This window comes from Rana temporaria, chromosome 6 (genome assembly GCF_905171775.1).
Source record: "Rana temporaria chromosome 6, aRanTem1.1, whole genome shotgun sequence".
NCBI lineage: Eukaryota > Metazoa > Chordata > Amphibia > Anura > Ranidae > Rana > Rana temporaria.
Window position 1 is genome coordinate 141,654,859 of NC_053494.1, and position 16,149 is coordinate 141,671,007.

The 16,149-nt window shown below is 49.0% G+C and overlaps 1 long non-coding RNA gene across 2 annotated transcripts; it reads right to left on the bottom strand.

The window, feature by feature from the left end:
• Window positions 1–13,164: 13,164 nt before the first annotated feature.
• On the bottom strand, window positions 13,165–14,199 carry LOC120942681. Of its 2 annotated transcripts, XR_005750239.1 has the most exons (4): window positions 14,059–14,199; window positions 13,804–13,937; window positions 13,472–13,611; window positions 13,165–13,306 (listed from the first exon to the last, which is right to left on the bottom strand). It is a non-coding gene; the product is annotated as an uncharacterized LOC120942681 (long non-coding RNA). The 2 variants fall into 2 exon arrangements; XR_005750238.1 differs by having other exon boundaries at window positions 13,804–14,197.
• Between the last annotated feature and the right edge of the window lie 1,950 nt (window positions 14,200–16,149).

Below are 16,149 nucleotides of genomic sequence, written 5' to 3' on the forward strand. Positions count from 1 at the left end.
CCACGACAGCTTATCCGACAGTCCGACAAGCCAGCAGAAACGATCGATAAGAATTCCCTCAGAAAGACGAGACATACGCTCTGTGTTCTGAGTCAAATGAATGAACCAATGCTTTAATGGTTAGCTCTCTTATATACAGTACAGGCATGTTACAGTAATCAAAGGAACAAAGAAACTATCCACCCACACATCACACAATGGGGCTTCAATCACATTCTTTTAGATAATGACATTCAGAGGAGTTAATTATCCCACAGACGTCCGGACTCCGCCAATAAGCGATTCACCTGCATAATACACATTCCTATGTCAGACGTTTTGGCACCGATCTGACATAATTAACATGACCTAATTCAATGGAAGGGCTCTCGCGATATCGATATTCTAAACCTAGGGGGCACTGCTGCAGTTACCTGAAATTGGTCCCAGTCAAAAATGAAGACAAATGAAATGAGTGATAGTAGCTGCGCTGTGTGGGTATGGAGGGATAGGGCAACAACCAAAAAACAATAAACAATAAAAAAACTAAAAAACTAAACAGTGATCAAATAAGTCCCACCAAATGGGCGGGGTGAACTCTACAAGCAGTGTGCGATCTGAACTGTGAAGGTGGGTGATCTGGAAAAGGTTAACACTATGCAGCAAAATCCTTATAAGGAAATAAAATAAACATGGAAGTACAGTTATCAAAATAAATGTCCAAGATTGGTACTAAAGACCAAAGGTAAGTGATCCCAACACATAATAAAGGGTAAAAATCCAGTGAAATCAAGTGCAAATACAAATCTCGCATCCAAAAAGCATATATTTAAAGGTGCAGTCCTTGATAGCTGTGAGTAATAAGTGATGAGAAACCAGGAAATCCAATATTTCAGAGAAGAGCAAGCTTCGGTGCGCACACCTCTAGTGGTATGGAATGCTCACCTCAAGGCCATAGCACGGATAGCCTGGATACCACTCAGGGTGTACTCAAAGATCCAGCAGGATGAGGGCTAGATGTAGTCTCCACATTAAATGACCATATTGGAAGAAACAAGAAAAAGATATGGCGTAATACTGGGAGCAAGGGTCTAAAAAACTATCAATCACATGCACATGCACTCACATGGAGGCCGTGAGCAGTGGGCCTATCTCCTACGAACGGCGAGTTTGTGCGACCCAGTCTGAGATCTTGATTGTATGCTGATCCTCTCTCTTTGGCCTCCACCTAAACATCCACGGATACTGGCACTAAATGCTCAGCAGGTATAGATGGGCAAAGAGAGAAGAAGGCACATAGTACAGCTCTGCTTCAAAAGGTATTCAATATAAAAACATATAAAAAACTCACATTTAAAATGTCAGAAATATCCAAACAAAACGAGCAGCGAGCTCATATCTCTCTCTTCAGAGTGTGTGAGGTCTGATACTTCCTGATGAGACCAGCATAGGAAAAAACAATTCTGATATTCTCATTGTGTGCATGGGCCTTTTATTCTAGGAGTAGAGGAGTAAGGCAAAACCACTTAAACTAGCATACATTTTTTCATTCAGCCAGTGGGAGCCACACGATTGGAAATTCCGATAAGAAAACTGTGTTTTTTTCCCCAACGGACTGTTGGCTCAATCTTGTGTTGCATACACACAGTGACACAAATGCTGTTGGAAATTTCGTACCTTTAACACCCGCTTGCTCAGCGGGGATCGCTCCGTTGATCCCCGCTGAGCCGGCAGATGACAGGGCAGTCCCTGCTCACTGTGCAGGGACCGCCCTGTCAGATCTCCGCTCTCCTCTATGGGGGGGGATCGGATGAACACGGACCGGCTGTCTGTGTTCATCCGATCTGCAGACGGATGGATAAATTGGATTTTCCTCCGTCTGCAGAATCGGAGCATAGAGGACACCGATGAGATCATCCATCCGAAAATGGATGGATGATAAACGGACATACGGTCCGCATGACTAGTGTAGTCCAGATATGACACAATAACCTTTGACCGTTGAGACCCCATGTACTCCACCCCTTAATTGTCCCCCACTTACTATATAGTAAAGAGACCACACCTTTGCTTTGGAGTAAACTGGCCACAACAGCCTATTTTATTAAAACATAAATTGCAATAAAAACTCCAACTTAAATGAAACAGTAAATATCCAACATCAATGACATACAATAAACCCCCACTCTGTTGGTCCTTTCTGGCAGCACACCCATTCTCCACCATTTTACCATATACCAGATGAACAATGCACTGCGAGCAAACATTAAACTTTTAGGCCTCCAGTCCGTGTAGTACGCTCGGAGACAACCCCCGCCCGCAGTGCAAACGTTACAGTATCCCAACTAACCTTTCGCTGGGATACACTTAAGGGGCCCATCATATTGATGAGCCCCCCACCCCCGTTTTCACACGTTTTCTACTGCCACCATAAAGGACCAACAGAACTAACCGCCAACCCAGCTGTCGTGACGACCGTCCAACACCGTACCTGCAAAAGAAAAAACACCGGCAACAACTGGTAATGCAATAAGGGAGGGAGGGTGGGAAAAGCTGCTTCCTCGTTGCTCTCCTGACTGCAAGTGCCCGCCTGGCCCCGCCCCACCCTTTTATAGGGTAACTCCCCTGCTACTCCCAGCCAATCCTGCCGCTCCTCTGAACTTGATCCTTCTAACTCCCCCGCCCCTCTCTGCACCAATCCTGCTCTTCCTACCTCCAACCCCCTATGCTTAACCCTTCCTGTGTCACTAGACACTCTGTCATGCCCGGCCCTCTGCTAGTCTTTGCTGTCTTTTGCTCCGGGCCTCCCTTGACTAGTGTAGTCCAGATATGACACAATAACCTTCGACCGTTGAGACCCCATGTACTCCACCCCTTAATTGTCCCCCACTTACTATATAGTAAAGAGACCACACCTTTGCTTTGGAGTAAACTGGCCACAACAGCCTATTTTATTAAAACATAAATTGCAATAAAAACTCCAACTTAAATGAAACAGTAAATATCCAACATCAATGACATACAATAAACCCCCACTCTGTTGGTCCTTTCTGGCAGCACACCCATTCTCCACCATTTTACCATATACCAGATGAACAATGCACTGCGAGCAAACATTAAACTTTTAGGCCTCCAGTCCGTGTAGTACGCTCGGAGACAACCCCCGCCCGCAGTGCAAACGTTACAGTATCCCAACTAACCTTTCGCTGGGATACACTTAAGGGGCCCATCATATTGATGAGCCCCCCACCCCCGTTTTCACACGTTTTCTACTGCCACCATAAAGGACCAACAGAACTAACCGCCACAGCCCGAAAGGATGACACCTCCACCTTTAAGGGCCCCCACCCAACCTCAACGCTCTCTGGATCCCTTCTTGAATCCCCATCGACCACAGCGCAATCCCCACATCCGTCAGATGGACCCCGTCCCTCCTCAGATACATGCCTACATTAGTCTCCAATTCCAGGTGGCGTACCACTAGCCCCCCAAGGCGTGCCAAAAATTTTCCCACCACCCGGTTAACCCGAGTCCTGGCTCTGTTGAGCCTTGTAACTGACCGAGCCTTGCGCCACTGTGTGCGGGCGACAATTTCCGACCACACCAGCACCGTCCCCGGAAAGGCCGCTCGCAGCCGCTCAAAGTCCGCTTTGATGTCCGTAATCAGAGCCCTGATTTTTCGCACACCAAAATCATTCCCCCCCGCGTGTATAACCAGAACATCGGGGGGCCTGTCCAGTCGGGCGTACCTCTCGACCTCTGGTAGCACCCTACCCCACATCATCCCAGGTATCCCCAGCCAGCTCAAAACCGCTTCCTTCCTGGAAATACCCAGCTGCCTGCCTTCCGGCTTCTCATCAGCCCTTCTTGCCCCCCAGCAAACGTACGAATGTCCGAAAATCCAGACGAGGCGTGTAGTCCCTCCATCTGAAATGAAATAAACAATCCACAATGCTCACCAACGAACACCAACCCTAGCAAAAGCCCCCCCCTTTTTCATCACTCCCTTCCCCATTAACCAACCACCAACTGAGGCCGCACGTATGACCGGAACCTCCGTGATTCCCACCTCCCGATCTTCCGTACTGCCGCCTCGTTCATCCCGCACCTGGCAGCTTCGGTAGCCGCCCCGATACGGAAGGAGTGAGACGAAAACTCGGACTTGTCCAAGCCCATTTCTTGTAAGCAACTGCGAAAAACCGCCACAAATTGGAACTTTGACAAGAAAGACCCATCTTCGTGCCTAAGCAACGGCCCGCCCCCTTCCGGCCTGACCCCCAAAAATGCCTTGACCGATGCCACCGGACATACTCTGGCCCCCGGCAGGGAAAAAAGAACCACGTCCACCCCCCTGCCCCTCTGGTCGGTTTTTGATCTGCGCAATCGAATACCCACCTTATCCTCCGATATCCACACATCCTCCCTCATCAGCCCCCCAGCCCTCATGCGGGAAGGGCTAACCAATTCACTGATGCGGAACGCACCGTAAAATGCCAGCGAGAAAGCCGCCGCGAATAACAGGCATTCATACTGCCCCGTGCACACCCCGTCCAAGGCCCCCCTGATACCTACCAAATTGGCAAAAGAGACCGGCCTCCTGGCATCCTGCACCTTACGACCTTTCCTGTAGCCCTTCACTGCCTGTCTGACCCAGAAGTCCTTGGTCCAATCCACCCCCCCCATCAGTTTAAAAAAGAACGCTAAACCCGCCAACTTTTTCTCAATGGAGGACACGGACACGCCTAGCTCCATGTTCCTGGATACAAAATAAATTACCTGCAACCGCTCCTCTGGCCCCCCGCTCACGACCCCAGCTTCGGCACCCAACTCCAACCATTCCTTCCATACCTTGGCGTAGGCCGACCATGTGGCCGTGCTAACGGACCGCTTAATCCACGAGGCGGCTAATCCAGCGCCAGCTCCCAAATCCAGCCTGGGCACGGGACCCCGACAGCCTCCGCGGCCGGGGCCAGCTCTCTGAACTTGTCCCACTGAAAACGAGACAATGAATCAGCCAGCGTGTTCTCGACGCCCGGGATATGCACGGCATAAATGAAAATGTTCAGTTGCAAACACCTCAACACTAAATGCCGCATGAGCCGAATGACCGGTTGTGACGACGCGGACATGCGGTTCACTACCTGGACCACTCCCATGTTGTCACAGTTCAGCCGGAGTTTTAGGTTGCTGCAGGCCTCCCCCCAAAGCTCAATGGCCAACACCACTGGAAAAAGTTCCAGCAGCACCAGGTTCCGGAGAAAGCCTGCCTCCACCCAAGACCTCGGCCAAGGCTCTGCGCTCCACTGCCCCTTGAAGAAAGCCCCATAGCCCGTGGACCCCGCCGCGTCCGTTACCAGTTCCACGTCGAAGTTACTCACCGGACTGGACAGCCACATCGACCTGCCATTGTAGGATGTCAGGAACTCATACCATACCTTCAAGTCCTCCCGATGCTCCTTAGACAAACGAATGAAATGATTGGGGGCCTTCGCCCCCGCCGTAGCCGCCGACAGCCGCCGGCAAAATATTCTGCCCATGGGAATGATCCTACAGGCAAAATTAAGTTTTCCCAGCAGTGACTGTAAAGTCCTCAGCTGCACCTTCCGCAAGCCCTGAAACTCTCTAACTTCCGCTTTCAAGGCCTCGAGCTTATCCCTGGGAAGACGGCACTCCATTACTTCCGAATCGATCACTATACCCAGAAAACTAATCTCCGTCGTGGGGCCTTCCGTCTTGTCAGCCGCCAAGGGCACGCCAAAACGTCCCGCAATGTGCTGCAACGTTGACAGTAGAGTCGCACACACACCAGAGGAAGGCGGCCCCACGCAGAGGTAGTCATCCAGATAGTGAATGATCGAGTCCAGGCCCGACACATCCCTGACCACCCATTCCAAAAAGGAACTGAATGTCTCAAACAGTGCGCAGGAAATGGAGCAGCCCATGGATAGGCACTGGTCAACATAGTATTGGCCCTGCCAGCAACATCCCAACAGCCTAAAACAGTCAGGATGCACTGGCAACAACCGGAAGGCGGATTCGATGTCCGCCTTTGCCATTAAGGCCCCCCGTCCGTACCTCCGCACCCACCGTACCGCCGCATCAAACGACGTGTAGGACACCGTGCAAGCCTCCGGATCGATAAAGTCGTTGACCGAACCCCCTTTTGGGAATGACAGGTGGTGAATAAGACGGAATTTGTTCGGTTCCTTCTTAGGCACCACCCCCAACGGAGACACCACCAGCTCCGGCAAGGGCGGGGCCGCAAACGGCCCGCCCATCCGTCCTAGTGCCACTTCCTTGCCCAACTTTTCCCCCACCACCCCCGGATTGAGGAGAGCCGATTTCAAATTTCGTGCCACCGGCGGCACCACCGCCAGCGAACACGGTATCTTGAAACCGTCCCTGAACCCCGAGGACAATAGTTCTGCCGCTGCCTTGTCCGGGTACCTACTTAGGAAAGGTAGCATCCTTTCCCCCTTCACCGGAGTCGTCCCTTTTTTGAGCAGCGTCACCGGCACGCTTTCCCTTTTTAAAACACTTGGCCGCGGGGTGGGAGTCCCCACACCCTGAGCACTCGTGTTTGAATTTACATGATCCTCCGAATTTGCAGGCGTTCTCATTGAACTGCCAGCAAACTCCCCACTTCTTACCGGCCGACGGTCCTGAGGAGGATGTACCCCCGGCCCCCCCGTGAAAAGACTGCGCCGGGGCCTTAGCCGCCGACATGAGCCGCATCCAGAGGCTGATATCTTTCTGATCCCAGCGCAGAGAGGGCCTAACTGCCCGCCGTTGCCGAAACTGCTCATCGTACCTGAGCCAAGCCGACCCCCCGTACACCCGATGCGCCTCCCCAATTGAATCCATGTACCCGAACAACGCCGAGCAATGTTCTGGGTTCTTTTCACCAACGACGCTAGCCATAATGGCGAACGCCTGGAGCCAGTTCACGAAAGTGCGTGGAATCAACCTATACCGCCTCTTCTCCTCATCCTCCTTTTTAGAATCATCCGGCTTCACCCTATCGAGGTTGAATTTCTCCAACGGCAACAGGGAGAATATCTCTACATATTCGCTCTTGTAAATTTTTTCCTTCACCTCCTGCTTTAAATGACCCCCCAGAGGACACTCGTAGCATATATAAACCTCGCCCCTTGCCGCATCCGCAATACGTACCAGATCGGAACGAGTCACCACCTCCGGGGCCCCCCCTGACTTGTCTTTTCCCGTCCCCACCTGTCCTGCCACTGGGGCCACCGGGGGAAGCTGCGAAGCCGCAACCCCCCCTCCGGCCGGAGCATCACCCCCAGTCGCGCCCACAGCCACAGGTGCCCACGGAGCCACCTGTGGCGAAGGGCCCTGTACAGCAGCCACCCGGCCCAAAAGCTCCTTGAGGCCTCCCACCAATTCCGTCAACAGGGCGTCAGCCCCAGAGGCGGCAGGCGCAACGCCCGCCACCACCGGTGCAGCCACCGCCACTGGCGGCGGAGGTGCTGGAACCCCCCCCCTCCCCACTCCCAACAATTCACACAATGCGTCAGCTAAAGAGGATACATGTAAAGTAGTGGACTTACCAGGCCTGCCGGGAGACGCCCCCGCTGCCGTAGACTGGATTTCCACCGCTGACTCCCTCTCCGGTTCACCATCTTCGTCTTCCGATGGCACACCTTCCGACCTGTCCTCCCCGACTGGGATCGGTGCGGCCGACAGTCCCCCAGGAGAAGATGACCTGGAGGCCCCGGAGTCCCCCCTCCGTTCCGGCCGGCCTTTTGCTGTTCCTCTGCCCCGCGTTGCTGCAGCAGGCAGACCACCCGACGATGACTCCGCGTTGCCTGATGCCCCCCGCTCCGAGCCCCGCCCACCCGCGGAACCGCCGGCCCCACGTGTAGAGGGCCCCACGGCCGTGCCAGGTGGGTCTGAGGCCTTCTTTTTCCCCTTTGAAGCCCCCGTTCCTGCCGCAGAAGGAGAAGGTGTCCCCCCCCCCACCGCCCGCATTTGGGGAAGCGGCGCCGGTACGGCCCGTGGCCCCGCCCACCGATGGAGGTCGGCGGCGTGCGTCCTGCTCTGTCCCCCCCGTCCCGCTTCTGGTCACCCGCTTCGGCGGGGGGGCCGACCGCCCCCCCGGGGGGCTCCGGGCCCCCCTTGCAGTCCTGGATGAGGGCCCCGGGGAATAGCGGGCCGGAGGCCGCGACCTCCGCCCGCGTGGGGTCAACTCACCGCCGCCCGATCCTCCCGATCTGCCCGCCTGGTCCGCGACCCATTCTGCAGCGCGCCTCTCCAGCCAGTCTGTGCCCCGATGAGCTGCCTCGGCCCGCAAGCGTGCGAGCACGAGGTCGACGGACGCCATTTTGTCTGTGTGAGAGCAGGAGGAAAAGCTGCTTCCTCGTTGCTCTCCTGACTGCAAGTGCCCGCCTGGCCCCGCCCCACCCTTTTATAGGGTAACTCCCCTGCTACTCCCAGCCAATCCTGCCGCTCCTCTGAACTTGATCCTTCTAACTCCCCCGCCCCTCTCAGCACCAATCCTGCTCTTCCTACCTCCAACCCCCTATGCTTAACCCTTCCTGTGTCACTAGACACTCTGTCATGCCCGGCCCTCTGCTAGTCTTTGCTGTCTTTTGCTCCGGGCCTCCCTGGATTGAAAGGGGCCTTAAAGGGATTGTAAAGGGTTTTTTTTTGTTTGTTTTTTACAACTTTAAAACTCCTTTAATGTTCCTGTATAGTTTGATGATGCTGAGACTTTGGGTGGAGGGGGGGAGCAGTGCCGCTGGCTGGAGCAAATAAACATGAGGCTATTTCCCCCAGCTCAGGTGAACTCCAAGCCTAAGAGGGTTAAAGCAGTGCTGGAAAATAATGGTGGCCACACAAAAACAGCAGTCTGTTATCTGTCACCTCTTATCTTTAGTCTGCCTAAGGAAAGCTCAGATGTCTGCTGAGCAGAAAGCAGTGATTACGGCTGCAGTCTTGTGTCGTCTGCCTGCTCCGCCCACCTGTACTAGAGCTCTCACTGTCCCGATCCAGATGGCCAGCCTGCCAGGAACCTGTGCCTGGGAGAATGTTTCTCTGTGATGCACAAGTGTTTTAATGCCCCCTCCCACACTTCGCCTAGGGCAGTGGCCCCTCCCCCCCTTGTACCAGCCCTGCATGGGCTGCTCAGATGTGACAGGGAGGAAATGCTCAGCATAGAAACTCACTGAAAACTGAGCATATGCAAAGTTGCCACCGCAGCTTCAAAATCCCTAGCTGAATTGGGGTCATGGGCAGAAGGTGGAGATAAAGAGCAGCAGGGTCAATCAAGTTTTTTACAGAATGCAGAAAACAAATCTCATAGTGAGTATGAACAGCATGTATTACAGAATTTATTGATTGTTATGTTTTTTATGATGTGGGTTTTGGTGACACTTTAAATGTATCACTCAACTTGTCATAGGCCTCTTTTACACAGCTGTTCCGATCAGGTCTGCCCTTTTTTTTTTTTTTTTAGACGGACCTGATTGGAAGGTCCATGAAGCCACATGGACAGGTGGTTGTAAATAGACTTGTGTCTGTTTGAACTCGCCTACCTCAGGGTCCGTTGCGGTCCATGAAAAAATTAAAATGGAAGAAGACTGCATCCTTTACCATTTTTGCAGGGCAGATTGGAAATAGCCTGATCTAAATTGACAGCAGAGTCCGTTTACATCCTGCCACCCTTGGAGCTTAGTGGGGACTGGCCGTGTAAACTGGGCAGGCACAGATGTTACATTTGTCCTGCTCAGGTCCGATCGGCAGGAGATCTGCTGACAGATCCCCTCGTGAGTGGAGCAGAGTTCAGTCCATGTGAAAGGCACCTTATGCTTACAAGTAGACCTGAAAGCTTGGGAGCTAAAACATGCCTGCATCATAAATTCTAGGAGCAGTACAACTGGGGGAGCCAATGATGTGGAAGGAGATGAGTGTTTTGGTAGATCCTTGAATTAATGACAGCATGCAATGCCATGCTGCATCTCTAAAGCAAGTAAGAAACGTTCTTGTATTAACGTTCTATAGACCTGAGAGAAAGTAGGATCTCATCTTGAATATGCAGTTTAGTTTTGAGCACCAGTTCACAAAAAGGCATTTGTTGAACTGCAGAGAGTGCAGACAAGGACCACTAAATAAAAAAAACAGGCATGAATAAAGATAATCTAAACTTAATTTTTCCTCCCCTGAAAAGAGGCATTTAAGGAGGATAATTATCATCAGTCTACATCCAGGGCCAGTCATTTGCCGGTACCTGCTCCATGAGCGATTACATGCGAATGGACATAATTAGCCGTGTGAGCTGTCAGCTTCTGATTGCTTTCAATGGGACTGCTGTCCGCAGTTGATTGCAGAGAACCCCCACCCCACTGGGGTCTCCCATATGTAATCTCTAATGACTCCATTTGCAAATGTGAATGGGGCATTATATGTCTGTGGGTTTAGGATCCTGAATATGCAAGTTTTCCATTTCAAGGCATGGGTCGATTTTGTCTCTAGAATGATGCCAGTGTGGCAATACTCTGCACAAAGCAGTTACAAAATTCAAGTAATAACAGTAAAAGTATGTTACTTTACATCAAGACTATTAGCCTGTCAACAGAAAATTGTTTGTATGGGAGAATGTAGGGATGTGTTTTGTTGAAATTGTAGCTATAGTAGCTTTTTACTACAATAATAGTTTAGGTATCATAATACAAATCAAAGGATGTAGCGATATAACCGATCAGTTATTTTCAAAGCCCATGAAAATGAAAAAAGTTAAAAATTGTCTGTGTGAAACACAGTCTCTTGTGTTTCTTATAATGCATTCAATCCATTCCTCCACCTCCTGTGATTGACCAACACCAGTTATGCTTTTACCTTAAATTTATAAACCTTACACTTATAAAGGTCTTTAATTGGATCCTCTCTCCTCCAGCACCTTTTACCCTTTACTGGTTAAACCAAAGTGAACCAAATCCTTTAAATGGTATCCCCTGCAAGTAATGTCTATAGTGTACAGTATAGTATATTGTAGTGTGTAGTACACAGTTATAGCGTGTATAGTACAGTATACACAGTATTATAGTCATTTTATAGCCAAAACAATTAAACATGATGAGGAATGTGTAATTTTATGGGCATCCATCTCATGAAAATACCTCTGATGATTGCATGCTAAGGTATATCAAAACAATTTTATGGTGACAGAAACCCTGTGAAGCGGATGGTTTCTACTAGTTACTAACATCCACCATATCACCCTACTGCCAGACCTTCATCTATTACCTTAGAGACAATGAACAGTCATTTGCGTTATTTTGTTTTTGTTTATTGGGGCATATAACTTGGTTGGGGGAAGGGGATATGGGATGCACATAGAACAAGATGCTTTGCCATCATATTTAAGAATTAGAACAAAACAGGTTAAGCCATTAAGGAATTGATGCACACTAACATTTATAGTCTCTTCTCCTGCATCACCCATGCAGACATCACTCTGCACAGCTCCTGCAGACTATTGCTCTCAGGACATTTCCCCCTCCTGCACACACCCCCACTATAAACTATGTCGTGTACACACGATCAGTCCATCCGATGAGAACAGACCGATGGACCGTTTTCATTGGTTAACCGATGAAGCTGACTGATGGTCCGTCGCGCCTACACACCATCGGTTAAAAAAACGATCGTGTCAGAATGCGGTGACCTAAAACACAACGACGTGCTGAAAAAAACGAAGCTCAGTGCTTCCATGCATGCGTCGACCTGATTCAACTTGTCCTATCGGTTAGGAATCCATAGGTTAATTTTAAAACAAGTTGCCTTTTTTTTAACCGATGGTTAACTAACCGATGGCGCCCACACACGATCGGTTTTGACCGATGAAAACGGTCCATCAGACCATTCTCATCGGTTTAACCGATCGTGTGTACGCGGCATTAGTCTCTCCTTGTTCCATCATCTTCATACTGACAAAAAGTGATCACTCTGAATATTCCCAGCTTGCCAGCTGTAATTAGTTGTACATGGTGGTAGTTGGCTGTGTAGTTACTAGGCCAGAGGCCTGCAGTACCTCTCCCCCGAGGCCTAGAAATTTAGCAGCTTTGGAGGACTACTGATTCCAGCTAGTCCAGCCTGCAAATCCTGCGCCCAGCAATTTGACATGATTCCCACAGTCTCTCTTCTGGCCTCGCATCCAGCTCCCCTGGCATGTCTCTTCCAGAACATCCACTGTGTCACACTCACCGACCTTTACCTGCCCCGAGTCCATGGTAGAGAACTTTAACCGGACATCTGTTCCAATAGCTTCTCCAGCCCCTCTGTTCCAGGAGACCTCAGGAGAGGGTGCAACCGAGGCTGCCATGAGTCGGCAGTACAAGTCGAGGATCTTTTGCCAGAACCTCCGCACAAGGGGGCATTCCCACCAAATGTGGAGAAAGGTTCCCTTGGATGACAAACAACGCCAGCAGGTATCCGGGAGTGCCGGGTTTATCCAGTGAAAAGTCGAGTGGCATCTGTACCAGCGGGTCAACAACTTGGATCTTTTTTCTTGAGCCTTGGAGGCTAAGGATATTTTGTAAGTCAGATTGAAGCATTTTTGCCAGTCTAAAGTTGAAATGGAGTGACCCAAATCTTCCTTCCAGGCCTGTGTGTATGAGGGGAGGTCGGGATTTTAGACCATATGTATGAGAGAGTATAGTTCAGAGACCACATTCGTAGGGGGGGCAGTCTGGAGCAACATGCTCACCAAGTCTGTTAAGTCAGCAAGTATATCAGGCAGCCGGCAGGGATGGAAAGTTGCAAATAAAGGATATCACCTGTTGCCTCTGTAGCCAATGCGTCAAAGTATGGGAAGATGGGCTGAATGGAACATCTTGAATCAGAGAAGAATCTGAATGCAGGACTTGGGCAAGTCATCTGTAGTCCTCCTTACACCAAGGTCCAAAACTCGCTCCCTGTAGGGCCGATGAAAAAGCCGGAGTCCCAAACAGTGGAGTCATGGGTCCTTTCAGAGGAGATAGGGTCTTGGAGGAATTCATTTGGGTCCAAATTTGTATACTTGGAAAAAACATGAAATACCCCCTCAAGGGTGGGACTTTATAAGTGACACAAACACGTGAATGAGTAGAAAAATATATAGCAAATTTATTTAAACAATTTAAGTAAGGACATCGTACAGTGTCCTAGCAAGGATAAAAAGCCACATGCAAGTGGTATACAGATCCTATTTGTAAAGCAATAAAACAGACATGAGACAAAAATTGGTCCAACCCGACAGCCGTTTCGGTATCTGTGATCCTTCTTCAAGGGGTATTACAGACGATCATTGTGTCAGAGAAATACATGTCTATTAGAAAAGAGATATATACACATATTACATAGAAAAAATTCAACTTAAACAATATTTACAACTCTAGTGACCGAAATTGTTAAAAAACATGGGGAAGGGGGAGACAAGAAAAGGACAGCCATACAACTATGTCATTTATCAAAACAGATATGAGTTACTTACAGTCAATAAGATCTGTAGATAGAGTCCTGTCTCAGTGTGAAAGTACGCCAAAAACAAGGGGAAAATGCTGTATATGGAGATCAATGTCTCTGTGTTCACGGGGAGGATATACAATCATAGCCTACCAAAAAGGTCCACGCCTAGGGAAGGAAGGGAAAGAGGAAAGAAGAAAAAAAAAAAAAAAAATAAAAAAAAAAAATAATAATAATATATATATATAATATGCATATATCATTATTTGTTGCATTCACAGAGTTAAATGCAGACACACATTTATAGCAAAAAAGAGTAACCCCATAGAGCTGGTAATCCAAAAATAGAGAGTAACTTACCAGATATGGGAATCCATATAGGAGAGGGTATGCATGTGCCAGAGAACAAAAGTTCAGCCACAAGGAGACAAACTACCCAGATTATCCTATGTTTCAGGAAGGGTGGATTGCTGGGTGATCGCAGGCAGAGATCACTGGAAAAAGGAATTTAGGAGTATATATAAATAATATGTATGGCTAGTCTGGTGAAGTGTGCATAAAGGCACAGCACCAAAAACAAACAATAAGCCAAACATCAACAACCAGTGGTCCTACCTGCATGTGAGAAGTCTCCATAAGTCCAGCAGACGCCATGACAGTCAGAGACAATAGTGTCTGCAATGGGCTTAAATAGAGTCCATTAGTGGCTATGGCGCATGCGCGCGCGCACGTGCTGCGTAGTGACGCAATTGCGTCTTGGAAAAAAAAAAAAAAAACGGGATGGGCTTGAATAAAGTACATTAGCGGCATAGGCGCATGCGCGCGCGTATGCGCTGCGTAATGACGCAATTACGGAAATGACGCTATTGTGATGAAACTCACAAGTGGACACCAGCACATTGATATCAATGCGGTGACTACACTCGAACAATTATTGCCTGCACAGTCCAAATACATTTAACAGACGCCATGATAGTCAAAAGTATGGACGTCGCATGTGTCGATCAGCATGGTAACACCATTGCTGCAATGACACATGTAGTAGCGTTGGCATGATGATGCAATCGCGGCAGACGGGTATAAAGTCGCAATTATATCAATGTCAATATGGTAATTCCATATATGACATTGATTAAAAATTGAAAATAAAATTAAATTAAAAATTGGAAATAATAAAGGGAGGAGATATCACTTAAATGAGTGATTTTGCCAGTGCCAATCCACCCTTACACAAGTATATAACCCGAATTAGGATGACAATGCCATCAATACGGGGAAAAAAAAAAAAAAAGAGGGGGGGTGGGAAAGAAAGAAAGAAGGAAGGGAGATGGAGAGGGCTTTTCGCACAGGGCGTGCCGGATATCGCCCAAATAATGGGAAGGAGCCGGCATGGAGTGTGCGCTGACGCAAGAAAGCAGTAATTACTGCAAATATGGGGGGCAAACATAACAAAACCCAGGTGGTGAACCGTAGGTGCGCATGATATGCCCCCCACGTGCGTCAGGTGGGGGCCAAATAGATACCCTCACCCGCGAAGCATTATACAGCAAATGAGTGTACAAAAAATGGTCGTATGGGGATGGATGTGGAGAAATCTATTCCTCCCATCCCCCGGAGGAAAACCCCTCCAGAAAAGGGCGATAGCTAACTATTTCATTAAGGCCTGGTTTTCTAGTAGCATCTAGCATGGCTATCCATCTTGTCTCCCTCTGCAGCAAGGTCCTATTCCAGTCGCCCCCTCTACTGTTGGGGTGTATTCTATCCAAAATGAGGAATTTGATTTTAGGGATCATCCCACCATGGGCGTCTCGAATATGGCGCCCCAGGGGGAGGTCCGGGTCTGCTTTCCGCATACATGTAATATGTCTGGAAGCGCGTTTAAAGAAAGGTTGTTTCGTTTTTCCAACGTAAAAAGCCCCACAGTGGCATGAAAGTAGATATACCACTCCAGGTGTTTTGCAGTTCGCAAAGTGGGAAGGTCTGAAAGTTTTACCATCAGGTAATAGAATATTGTCCCCAATGTTCATATATTGACACAGATTGCATCCTCCACATCGGAAGGTGCCAGGCCTTTTACATGGATCTGTGCGAAATTCACCCACGTATTCACTCTGAGTAAGGCTATCTTTGAGTGACTTGGTTTTACGGTAAGTGATCAAGGGTCTTAATGGTACATAGGGGGCTAGTAATGGATCTACACTAAGCAGATGCCAATGTTTAGAGATAATCCTGCCCACATGTTTGCTCTGCCTATTAAACCTGGTAATGATCCGAAGGGCATTTGGATTTGCGTCGGTCGGTAATTTCTTACATTGTTTTTTCTTGGTAAGTAGGTCATTTCTTGGTCTGGCACTGGCTTTCCTAAAGGCCTTTTTGAGGCAAGTTGGAGAGTAGCCTCTTAGAAGGAGCCAATCTCTTAGCTTGTCAGCTTCTATTTTAAAGGTCTCATCCTTTGTACAGTTGCGGCGTAGCCGCAAGTACTGGCCAAAAGGAATAGATCTAATTAAAGATACAGGATGTGCGCTTTGTGCATGTAGAATAGAATTACATGCAGTGTCCTTTCTAAACAACGCACTTGTAAGTTTACCAGATGGGTCTTTCTCAATGGTCACATCCAAAAAATTGATTGAGACATCACTATAAGTCATAGTGAAGGTTAAATTGTATGTGTTGTCATTCATGGCTGAAAGGCATGCTAATAACATT